Below are 13,260 nucleotides of genomic sequence, written 5' to 3'. Positions count from 1 at the left end.
CAATATGGGGATGTGGTGTGACTGTTTTTGTGCTCCAAACCCAGTAACTTTTCAATGAAGTAGAGCATATTTCTTTCTGTGGATGCCAGAATGAACAAGTACTCAACAAATACTCAAAAGGATGAGTCTGCAGGTTCAATGGATGGCAGCTGAACAAGTGTGGCGCATGTACCATAACCAAACAGTGGGTTATATCCTATAATTACCTCCATGGACTCTCAGCTCAGTATGAGTGAAATCAATGCAGGTTGGAACCAAGATGATTTTGAACATCTGCCTGCGTGCCTACCTATATCTACCTGGGTTCTTGTGCTTAGAAAAGTCTGCCCCAAACTCCTTTGGTGCCCCTGAAAATACCAACCTCTTGTAAGCAGAAGGGAAAGGACTGGTTGCTCAGTAAAGACTGGCCCATTAAGCTCACCTTTCTACCTTCTTTTCTCATATTCATGGAGAAATATGCAGTATGCCTAGATGTTTTGTTTTGAGCAATTCCAGCATTTTTTTCTGATGGAATCCTGGGATAAGATGAAAGAAATATTTTCACATGCACTGATGACTTTCCAATGCTAGGAAAATAGATACACACATTAATTAATGCATAACCCCTCCCCCCTAAAAACTAAATAAAGAACAGTGTCCTTAGGAATAGCAGTAGTTGGGGTTTTATTAATTATACAGTTTTTGGCTGAGAAATCATTGTTTTTCAATTAAAAGTAAGAATTTTCAGTAAAGAAAGAAATGAACAGCTGTATTACCAAAACATAACAACACAAAAAAAAAAGCCAGATTCAGTCGGCATACACATACTCATCAAAAGCCTTCCTCTATGGAAAAGAGAAGGCGAATGAAATGTCTTCTGTTTTTTGTCACTTTTTCCTCTTCCACAGCACTATCACTAGCACACTGAAAAGCTTCCCAGTGCCTTCTCCTCCCTATCTGACAGGTATCTGAAAGGAAAACTTACCCCAGCTTCATTCAGCTCAATCTCATGCAACGCCTTCTGGAACTGGGTCAGCTGCTCTTGTATTCAAAGGTTGGCACATTTCACTGCCACCTAATCCAAGGATTCGAGTAGCAAATATACCTTAACATTGCTAAATGACCTGGGATCTTTACTGCCCTAGAATTCCTTTCTGTCAAGCTCAAGTGCCGGGACTGGTAACGCAGTTATATTGAAGGGAATGGTATTAAATGTGGCTGAAAGGTAGAATTTGTGCAACAGGAGGAGACTGGTTCTTCCCTTCCTTGCAAAGGGCCTTGAGGTCCCTGGAGGAAAGGTGCTCCATGAGCACTCAGGACTACACTGAGGCACTCCCTGATGACAGAAGTGTGTTTTCAGTCTCAGCCCTACGGACCAGCTCAAGAGAGACCTAGAGAGGCACTAGATAGAAGTCCCTGGATGAATGCAATGAAAACATATCTCATCCATAGGAACAGCAGTCAGACAAAGCTGGCATTAAGATCCTCATGGTGATCTTATTCTCTCTCCTTGGCCCTTTTTCTCTGTGCCTACCTGCCTGTGTTTCAGGTGCTGCCTGCCCTTGAGGCTGTGAGCTTTTTGGGAAATGGACTGGAGAAGAAAGTAGGAAGTTAGATTTGACCTTTTGTAGGTCATATCTTCAAGCCCCAACTCCTCAGGGCCTGGCTCACAAGCAGGCAGCTCTGTCACTGTGCACGTCCTGAGGCAGCTCCCAGATCTTGCCCAAATTACAGACGAGCAGATACTTCTCACCCCAAGACTGAGAGCAAAGCCTTTGTTTCCCCAGAGCCTCTCTTCCCCAGAAAGATGCTGCTGGAGGAGAGAATGCAGGGGACAGGAGACAGTGGGGAACTGGCCAAAGAAAACAGAGAGGTAGTGGAGGAGGAAAGCCAGCTGGAGAGTGGGCAATGGGAAGAAGGAGCAGATGTGGTGGCTGGAGAGGAAAGGAAGGGGAGAGGCACTGGCTAATGGGCATTCTGTGAGTGGTAAGGAAAGGAGACCAGAGGCTGATCCCAGACTCTCCCCTTGGTACCCCCTTGCCACAGTCCTCAGTAATCTTTTTGCTCACTCACCACCCATTGCCTGTTACAGCTCTGGCAGTAGCTAAGACCAATCACTTAGAACTATGTTCCCCACATTTAGTGGGTGTGCACACACAGCTGGACATCCAGGCAGATTGGCTTTAGCCCCATGTAAGATGAGGAAATCCCACAGCCCAGGGTGGCTAGGAGCCAGACTAGAAGTAGTAGTAGTAGATTTCTCTGAACTTTACAAAGTCCTTTGAAACCCTGGGTGAAAATACTGACTGGTAGTCAAAACCTGAAAGGAAGGTTGGAGAGAGACAGCACTGGCCAAGGTTTGGGAGCAGTTAATACAGACCCTGGAGTTTGAAGAGCATGGACCTAGAGATTGTAAGGAATAAGCTAAACAATGTGCCAGTCCACGGAACTGAAGGTTTCTAGAGTCAGCGTGTGATTAATACTGTTCAAGCTAAAATTCATCAAGTGACAGTATGAACTCTGGCTGTAGGGAGAAAAGGGAAAATACTGACCTAAGAGACGTAGAACTGGGACAAAATATGCTATGGGTATTAGAGTGCACCCAAGTAAAAGTGTTTTAAGTCTTCACGTAAGACAGAACATGTGAAAATGGGGAAGTGGACAAGAGGGTTAAACCCCCAGAGCTAAGGCCAGGGTGGGTAACCTAGCTAGATCCGTATCCCATGACAGCTTGTGAATTTTTTGCTTGGGTCACGTGGGAACGTAAAGAACCAGAAATGTATCCCATTGTTCCTCTTGGATGGGTGCTTGGCTGGTCAGTCTGAGACCCTAAGAAAGAGCACCAATGTCTTCTTAAGCAACACCCTGCATGCAAACCAGCTCATTATGTGGCAATTGATCACATGGCACTATTTGCCAACCTGCTGAGCTTGTACTGGATGCATATAAGCAGGAATGTGCCTTAATCGGAAGGCGCCATGTGTTACAATGCATATATAGGGAAAGGTTGAATGTGTTTTCATTTGTTCAGTCAACAAGATGTGGAATATGTAACTGTGAAAGAAACTAAAGAGCTGAAGAAAATAAAAACTAATGGTGTACAAACTGCCACCTGGTGCAGAAGTAAACCTTTGAAAGCCTCACAATTGATGGGCAGGTTCACAAGTCTTAATTGAGAAATCATGACCATTCCCACCCCTTGCACAATTAGCTTAGAGCAAATAAAGTTAGGCATGGGTCCAGACAGTCCATAGTCACTTGCTAATTTTACCACCAAATGTAGGTTAATGACATACTGCACTAATGATGAAAACCATATTGAGTTGAGTGTAAAACATGTAAATAAGGAGTTCAAAGAAATTTGTCACTAAATCACAAAACAATGCTGAATGAAGGTCAAGGGAGCATGCTTTTGGATGGTCACCTTTTGTCTGCATGTTTAATTTGATGGTGATAGAGCCATAGAAACATAGAAAATACGAGTTGAAAGGGACCTGCCAGGAGGTCACATCTAGTCCAAACCCCTGTTCAAAACAGAGTCATCCCCCACTAGACCATCTCATCCAAGGCTTTTTATGTCCAGGTTTTAAAAAACCTCCAAGGGTGGAGATTCCACCACCCCTCTATCCATTCCAGTGCTTCACTATCCTCCTAGTGAGAATTTTTTTCCTCATATCCAGCCTAAATTTCCCTTGCTGTAACTTGAGACCATTGTTTCTTGTTCTGTCATCCACCATAACTGAGAACCATCCTGTTCCATGATCTTCTGTAACAGCTTTAAGGTAGTTGAAGGCTGCTATTTAATCTCTCCTCAGTGTTTTCTTCTCCAGACTAAATATACCCAGTTCCCTCAGCTTCTCCTCAAAAGTCATGTGCTGCAACCCCCTAACCATTTCCATTGTCCATTTCTCTGCTTCCTTTGTGTATTGTGGGGCCTGAAACTAGACATAGTACTCCAAGTGTGGCCTCATCAGTGCCAAATAGAGTGGAAGAATCACTTGCCTCGATCTACTGGCAGTGCTCCTACTAAAGAAGCCCAGTCTTACATTAGCCTACTTTGCAAGAAAGGCAGACTGTTATTTATCACTCATATTTATCTTATTGTCCACTGTAACCCCCAGATCCTTTTCTGCAGAGCTGCTGGTTAGCCAGTCAGGCCCCAGCATGGGATTGTTTCATCCCAAGTCCAGGACTTTGCACTTGCCCTTACTGAACCTCATGAGATTTTTTTCATTCAATACTCTTGATTGTTGAGGTCTCTCTGAATCTCAGCCCTACCCCCAGTTTATCTGCTACCCCCCAGCTTGGTGTCATCTGCAGACTTGCTGAGGGTGCAATCTATATCATCTTCCAGGTTGTTGATGAAGATATTAAAATAAACCAGCCGAAGGACCAGGCCCCTGGGCATTCCAGTTGATACAAGCTGCCAAGTAGACTTTTAATCATTGATTACTACCTTTTCAGCCTGATAAAATCATACAAGATGAGGGTTGGAAAGGACCTCAGGAGGCCATCTAGTCTAACCCCCTGATCAAAACAGGACCATTCCCAATTAGATCATCCCAAGCAGGGCTTTATCCAGCTTGGCCTTGAAAACCTCCAAGGATAGACATTCCACCACTTCTCTAGATAACCCATTCCAGTGCTTCACCATCCTCCAAGTGAGAGTGTTCCCTAGTATTTCCTAGTATCTAACTTCAACTTCTCTTGCTGCAACTTGAGACCACTGCTCCTTGTTCTGTCATTTGCCACCACTGAGAATAGTCTTGCTCCATCCTCTTTGGAGCCACCCTTCAGGACGTTAAAAAGCTGCTATCATATCCCCCTTCCATCTTCTCTTCACACTAAATACAGTGCTGTAACAAGGCAGGGGCAAGTGGGGCAAGTGCCCCAGGTGCCAAAGCAAAGGGGTGCTAACAGGCCTTGCCCAGCAAGGGCAGGGCATGGGACAGAGCCGTGAGCTGCTCATTTGGGGGAGTGGGGGTTGTTAGGATGGGGGAAGGGAGTCTCCTGCTGTTGCGTGCACTCCCAGGCAAGCATGGGGGACATGTGCCCCCAGATCTGTGTGTAGGGTAAGGGTGGGCTGCCAGTGCAAGCTTGCCCAGGTGCCAAACTTCTTTGCTATGGCACTGACTAAATAAGCCCAGTTCCCCCAGTCTCTCCTCAGAAGTCACATCCCACAGCTCATTGACCATTTCTGTTGCCCTCTGCTGGACTCTCTTCAACTAGTCCACCTCGTTTCTTTAATAGGAGGCCCCAAACTAGACACAATACTACAGATGTGGCCTGCCTGCTGGCTAGCTCCACAATGAAGCACCCTCATGCCCCAGCCAGCCCCTCCACAACACATCGACACAGGTTGGAGCAGCCCTGGGATGGAAAGATGACCCTCTGGGCCCCTGCCAGTCAGGGCTGCTCTGACCTTGCTCAATGTGCTGTGGTCTGAGGCACACATGTAACTGGAGCATATTAATTTCACATCTAGATGTATCCAGTGAGTGTAAAAGCAGATCCTTCAGTGACATTTTACAGTCAGGAAATTGAATTATCTAGGGTGTGAAAGGTAATTGGATAGATGGGCAGAAAAGCAGTGGCCTTTCAGTAGCTCTTTATCTGCTCTAAGAGAAGTCTCACTTACCTTTGACAAAGAAACAGCAGGAGAAGTTGCTGCTGCTTCTGCTGCCAGTGATGATACTGGAAGTATAGAAGGTAAATCAACACAGACTTATGAAAGTTTCAGGTGATATGACAAAATAGACTTTATATGTGTAAACCTTCTGCTGAGCACCTGTCAGCAGCAACAAGGGCTGAGTGTAAGTTTGGGGATTTTTACCTTGGCTTGAGTCCCCACCCAGTCTACCTGGGAAACACTAGATAAAACACTAGGGTGTCCAATAAAACCAACCACCCTTCCCCTGTAAGCAGTGTAAACACAAAAACCTAATTTATTACAAAGCATAAAGAAAAACAAAAGTAAACACTACCTATAACTTTAAAACATTACAGACTACAAAATAAAGTCTATAGGTGGCACCCTCTTTGCGGGGTCTTTACTCATGCCCAGGCAGTCTGGGATTTGGGACTCCGCAGAGGGTAGTTCCGGGGTCCTGCACCCGTATACCTGCCCTTTGGCAATGGGCTGGAAAGCGGGTCCCACACCGGAGAGTCCAATGAGCTGCTCCATGCTCTACTGTACCGTAGAGAGCTGCTAAACAGCGTAGGTCCTTCTGCGTTGCAAAGGGTCCCTGGTTGCTCCCTGTGAAACTGTAGCACTGATCCTCACTTCCACATGGTGGGCTTGAGGGGTGAACTCCATTTTGCATCAGCATATCGCACCCCAAAGTTTTTAGTCATAAACCAAGTTCTGCTGGGTCAGGAAACTGAAGGAGTACTCAAAGAAAAAACAGCCAAACAGCAAAAGAGCCTGATCAGCAACCAGTACCAACCATGCTGCATTGGTTGGGACACAGAGCCACAAAAACAACCTGTGCCAGGCCCAAAATGTGCCAGGCCCAGACATACAGGAAACAAATGTACAGCAGGGCTCAGCAATACAGATATGCTGAGACAAGTTCTGTAAAACAGTAAAAGGGGGACTCAGGTCTGTCTTGCACCCAGGCCTGACCGTACAATGAAAGAGCACCAGGCCTACTTGGCTGTGGCCTGCACATATAACCTCAGCCACACTGCTAGGCTAAGACCAGCACCTAGAAGACAACAAAACAGGGGGTCGGGCCTATTTCGGCTTGGGCCTGAACTAGCACTAGCGCCCAACCACAGTACTTGGTTGGGGAATAAACTGCAAAAGGGACAATAGAAAGCCCAGGCCTATTTCACTTGGCCTGGACTGGGCAACAAAAAGCTAACCAGGCCTATACACTACTGAGGTCTGAATAAGCAACAAAAAGTGCCATGGCTTCACCCTGGCCCAAGTCTGCCAGCCAACATATGGCTGGGGTTCAGCTCCACACCAGTGAGCTGAAATGCAGCAGCTGTAAAAAGCAGAAAGGGCCCAGGCTTATGGCTGCAGCCTGGACATGTCATCTCAGCTTTACCACCAAGATGAGACACTACAATCCTCAACACAGTGACTACCAGGACTCTGTTTCCTAGTCAGTCTCCATTAGGGAATGATACTCTCGTGGCATCATCCCAATCAAGGCCTGCATGGCTGGTAGTGGACAGGACCCCATTCCTGGGCAACGTGCACTAGGGAAGGATATACTCATGGCATCCTCCCACTTGAGGCCTGCGTGGCCAAAACAGCCAACAAGACACATGCTAGGTTTCAGTGACACACCTATGCTGAACCCCAAAAAGTTGCAAAAGCAACTAAAACATGCCAGGCTCTCAAGCCCTGTCTCAGAGTGTGACAGCAAAACTGCCAGGCTTCAACCTTGGCCAGTTTGATGCAGGGATTGATGCCCTCCACACATCATTATCCCACTCAAAACCCAGAAGACGAGGGGAAAGGAGAGGGAGAGAACAGGGGTCTCAGGCCATGAGACAGATCTTCCCTCCCTGTACCTGAGGCTTTCCCTTCACATAGCTTCAGTTTGCTTCACCAGTGAAGAGTGGGGGGTGACCCTGTCCCATAAGAAGCAGGCTCCTCTGGCTCCTAAATCAGTGCTCAGGCTTCAGTAGCCCCAGGAGGAAGAAAGAGAGACCAGACCAGGTGGCCTCAACCTTAAATACTTTTCTGACCTCATGACAGGGCCCCAAGTCAAAAAGCAGCCTCATTGGAATGCTGCTACAGGCAACCCTCGCTTAATGCGGTTTCGCTTACTGCAGTTTCGTTATAATGCTCATTTAAAATACCAACCTAGTTTCGCTCAGCACTGAGTGTGTTTTGCTATAACGCTCAGTGTGGGCATGGGGAGAAGCAGTGGCAGTGAGTAAGGGTGAGGGAAGTGGTGACTGGCAGCGGGTGGGAGCCCAGGGAGGGGTGGCAGAAGCCTGGGGTCTGCTCCAGCATGTGGTGCTGGAGCAGATGGGGAGGAGCAGTAGCAGTGAGAAGGGGAGGGTGGGGGTCATGAGCTTGGAGCCCAGGCTAGCAGGGCCTTGGAGTACAGGGTCCGCTCCGGCACATAGTGCTGGAGCGGCCTGCGGGTGGGGAGGAACGGCGGCAGCAGGGAGAAGGGGCAGATTGGGGGCATGAACATGGGGCCTGCGCCAGCGGGGCAGCAGGAGCCAGTGCAAGCCGAGCCCACAGAGCTCCCCCGCCCCTGAGCCTGCAGTGAACTGGTGATTGTGGCTTGTCCCTGTGCTGGGTGCCCTGGAGGGCGCCCCCACTGGGCAAAGCGGGATGTGGGCAGGTGGGTGGCCTGGCTGCTTACCCCACACCAGAGCCCCAACTCAGGCCCCACGAGTGGGGCAGCTGGGGCTGTGCACAGGTGCACTGGTGTCCGGTGGGTGCGGGCCGGCAGGGGCCATCACAGCGGGGGAACAATGAGGCTAAGAGGAGCTGATGCCTTCTCTGGCAGAGCCCGTGTGGTGCCTTGCCGGGAGCGGCCCAGCCAGGGCCAGAAGGAGCACAGGGCCTGGGTTGGCAGGACTCAGGGTGGGGCTCCAGGAGCGCGGGGTCTGGGTCGGTGAGTGGTGTGGAACCAATTATCTTTATTTACATTAAATCCTATGGGGAAACGGGTTCTGCTTAACGCTGTTTCGCTTAGCGCTCGGTTTTTCTGGAACCAATTAGGAGCGCTAAGTGGAGGTTGCCTGTATTGCAGACCAATCAATGCAAAGGTGGTCAGAAACCCCTGGTGAAATGGTCACAGTTACCAAACTGGTTCCACAGGTTCCTTGGAAGGAAGCTTACGACAAAGGGCCTGGACACAATAAATGGTGCTGGGAGGATGGTTCTCTCCAGTCCTAAAAGAAACAAGAAATGCAGCACAAACACGATACACAACAAAATAAAACCAGAACACACTTGACCACACACAACCCCAAGTGTGACATACGTGTGCATATGTTGATTTGGTGAAGAGACAATTCCCTGAAGGATTGTTTGCTTTTAGACAGTGGTGCCAGAATATATGGGGCTTGTTTTTTTGGAAGGACAGAAAACAAATCCCAATGCCGTGCTAAGTCTTTCAATGAACGTTGCCTATGTATAGGGCCTGGTGTAAAGCACAGGCCCAACTCGCTGACATTGTGGCCTGATTGTGGTGGGGGCTGCCATTTTTGTGCCCAGAGTGTAGCACCTCCCCACACCCCCTGAATGGCTGAGGGGGCAGGTTTAGGACCAAGTTTAATTGCAGCAGCAGACGCCTTTCTCCCAAGGCCTCTGACCACTGCTCAAAAACTCACCCCACTCCAGCCTCACTGGAAGAGGCAGGCATGGTGGTAGGAAGGGGAGGGCTGTTTGCTACTTGGGGCAGGAAAACTGAGGCTTAGGGGATTGGGGTACCTGGGGAATGCCTTGGGAGGCACCTGTGGCACCCAGTAGGAAAGGGGTTGTTTGATCCTCCATGTGTGTGTTCTCCTCCCACACACCCAACCCCCGATGCCCCAGTTTTCCCACCCAGAGAAGTGAACAGTGCCTCCTCTATCTGGTGCCAGGGCAGTCTGCCAAGGCAGCTGCCAGGTGCTCCCAACCACCCGTGCCCAATTTTTCCCACGTGGAGGAGGATACATCCCCTCCCCAACCCAACACCCAGTTCTGCACTCCTCCTGTCCCTTTTGTGAACCTTTCCCCTTCCACTGGGCTGCTAGGCTTTGGCTTCTGGCTGGGGAGGTTTTCCCTAGCCTGCATCAGCCGTCTTGTTGCAATGAAATGTCATGATATGGCTGCTTGTTGGGGAACTCCCCAGCAAGTGGCCATACCATGACATTTTGTTACAAATTGCATTTTTCATGAAAATAACTTAAATGTAATGATTTTCATAAAAAATACATATCACAACTTTATCGAGGCCCTACCCATTAATCACGGGCTTTCATTAAAGGATACTGATTAAATGCTGATTGGGAACTATTGTATGTAATACAGCTCGTTTCTCTGTAGAAATCCTCTTCTCTCAGGTGTCTTAGTGTGCTCCTAGTCCACACTCCTCAAGTCTTTGAGTCAATTTAGTCTTTCCCCATTGCTCCAGGTTTAACTAAGAGGCCTGGTTTCTGATTTAGGTGAAAGCATGTTGCATTTTTTTAAAAACCTGAAACGTTCAAATGATATTTGTTGACATAAAACAGTCCTTTTGGAGTCAGTGGTAAGACCTTAGGTGACTGCAAGGGTGAATGCTTTTTCTAATCCTTTCTTAAGCCCTTCATGAAATATCAGGGTGTATTGCTCTACAGTAAAGCATTAAAAGGAGGTCACCTTTAGGGCTGTGTGAAGAATCGGATGCTGATTTGATTTGGAGGCATGATTCGGTGGCTGAATCTTGAAATCTGAATCAAATTAGGGGACCAATAAAAAGGTCTGAATCGATTCAAAGCTCTCTGAATCTTCAGAAAAGATTCAGAGAGCTTCAATGATTTGGGCATTCCCCAGTGGCTGCAGCAGGGAGCTGCATCCAGATTTGGAGCTGGTAAGTAGAGGGTGGGGGCAGGATAGAGGGGAGGGGACCATGGAGGGGACCATGGGGGGACCCCTGCCAGGCCCCATCCCCTGCCTGCTCCCCCAGCCCCTCCCCCCATGCCTGCCCTGCCTGCCCCAGCTGACAGTGCTTTTAGAAAAAAGTCCCAATTCCCTGGATGCTGCCAGGGAAAGATATTAAAAAAAATATGGGGTAATAAAACATTTATACCTATAATGATGCACCATAATTTAGGAAAGCTCTAAAAAAGGCAGATAGATATGAATATAAAGGGAAAATGGTTGTGAATGAAAATTATATAGAGACAAACAGATGAACAGAAGCATGCAAATACTTCTTAGTTATTTCTGATTTGGTTGCTCTGAAGTGTAGTTTAGGTCTACATTCATAGAAGAGGCTTATTTTAAATAACTAGCCAACTGCCCATCAAGAATGATTGCGGGGGGTGGGTGTCGGAGTGCCACCACCCACTGCCTTGCGCTGCCGCTGCTCTGCCTCCGGCCCTGTGTGTCCCCCTGTCCGGCTCCGTGAACTCCCCCTGCCACTCCACCACCTCCCAGGCAGAGGGGATGAGGGCAAGCTTGCCCCACAATCCCCGCATCCCCCTTGGCCAGCACCCAATGTTGCCACTGCCTCCAGTGCCACTGTCCTTGTTCCCACGCTCCAGCCATGCTGGGGGACAGTAGGGATAGCACTGCCATGACAGCGGGGACTGAGGGGCCACACCGCCGCCCCCTGTCTGGAACACTGTTGGAGCACTCTAATTGGTTCTTTCAGACAACCAATCAGAGTGCAAATAAAGTGTTATGGACAGACAGAAGGACAGACTAATGCTTTTATAATGTTAGAATTTTCCTACCCATGATTCTCCTCAAAGCATCTTTCACATCCTTGTTCCTGAGACTGTAGATGATGGGATTCAACATGGGAGTAACAAGGCTATAAAACACAGATACTACCTTGCTCTGATGTGGGGAAGACAGAGAACCCGGCTGGGCATACATAAAGGAAACAGTCCCAAAAAATAAAGCGACAGCCACCATGTGGGAGGAGCAGGTGGATAAGGTCTTGAGCCTGCCCTTGGCAGAGCGAATCCTAAGAATGGCATAGATGATGTAGGCGTAGGATACGAGGATGATTCCTGAGGTGATCACTATGAGGAGACCAGATAAAACAAACATTTCCAGTTCATTAATGTGCATATCTGTGCAGGACAGGCTTAGCAAGGGGAGAACATCATAGAACTAATGGTTGATTTCTTTAGCTCCACAGTAGCTCAGTGCAAAGGTGAAGCTTGTTTGCACTATAGAATTGGTGCCACCACAGATATAGGAGCCCAAAATTAACTGAACACAGGCCCTTTTGGACATGGTGACAGGATAGAGGAGTGGGTTACAGATGGCTGTGTAACGATCGTATGCCATTGCTGCCAGGATGAAGGCCTCTGTGGTGATAAAGAGAACAAAAAAGAACAGCTGAGCAGCACATCCATAGTAGGAAATGGTTTTGCTGCCTTGTAAGAAGGTGGCCATGGCTTTGGGGGCAATGGTTGAGGAGTAGCAGAGGTCTAAGAGAGATAGATTCATGAGGAAGAAATACATGGGAGTGTGAAGGCGAAGGTCGATTCGAATCATGAGAAGCATGGTGGTGTTCCCCAGCACAGTTGCCATGTAAATCAGAAGGAACACCATAAAAGGCAGGACCTGAGTCCCAGGACCACTCCTGAATCCCAGCAGGATGAATTCTATCACAGCTATGTGGTTCTCCTCTCCCATAGACTCCATAGCTCGTCCTTCCTTGTAGGGAAATAGTATAAGGATGAAGGAAATAACTAAGTGGTAAAACAGATTGCAGAATGCTTAAAGTGCCTTTGGGGATGATTTTTACTGAGGGAAAACACAAGAAACCAAGGGGCATTGTGACATAGCCGTTAGAAGCATACTTAAACATAGATTTAATAAATCTACAGCAATGCTGTCGACATTCTGACTTTTCTACAGTGAAGACTTTTCTCCATACAACTTCTCCATGTAATAACAAGTGGCAAAAATGCCCTTTGAATAATATTAGCACAGTCTTCTAGTGTCTCCTATTATTCACAGGTCTCCTTTTGGAATGAAGTGTTATTCAGCCTTGTGATGTTTGGTTGAATGTGACTGCCAGTCTATATATGTATATATCTTAAGCTGAAAGGATGCAACATGGGGTTGCTGCTGGACTGTTTTTGTGCTCCACACCCAAGTATGTGTTACTCTCTATGGATGCCAAGATGAACAAACACTCAACAAATAATCAAAAGGATAAGTCTGCAGGTTCACCATATCGCTTCTTAGCCAGTGTGGCACACGTATAACCAAACCAAACACATGTATAAGCATAACCAAACACTGGCATTGCCTATATCTATTAATTAACTCCATCAAATCTCAAGTAGGAATGAACTCAATGGAGTCTGGAATCCAAATGCTTTTGAAAAACTCCCTGGGTGCCTACCGGTATCTTATGTACTATGAAGAATGTGCCCGAAACCATTTGGTAACTCTAAAATTACAAACCTCATGGAAGCAGATGTGAAAAGACTGGGTTTTTGGTGAAAACTGGCCTATTCAGCTCTCCTGCTCACCTTCCTTTCTTACATTCACAGAGACTTGTACAAAATGCCTCCTCCTACTCTTTTGAGAATCTCAGCAATTGTTTTAACAGAATATTGGCTTTATGATGAAATTATTAACATACATTG

The 13,260-nt window shown here is 47.5% G+C and overlaps 1 pseudogene; it reads right to left on the bottom strand.

The window, feature by feature from the left end:
- Nucleotides 1-11,356: 11,356 nt before the first annotated feature.
- LOC102572585 (olfactory receptor 9S13-like) lies at nt 11,357-12,304 on the bottom strand (annotated as a pseudogene).
- Nucleotides 12,305-13,260: the final 956 nt, after the last annotated feature.

This window comes from Alligator mississippiensis, chromosome 7, assembly GCF_030867095.1.
Source record: "Alligator mississippiensis isolate rAllMis1 chromosome 7, rAllMis1, whole genome shotgun sequence".
Classification (NCBI taxonomy): Eukaryota; Metazoa; Chordata; order Crocodylia; family Alligatoridae; genus Alligator; species Alligator mississippiensis.
Note: the sequence above shows the minus strand (reverse complement) of the source record. Positions and strands in the feature narration are given on the sequence as shown.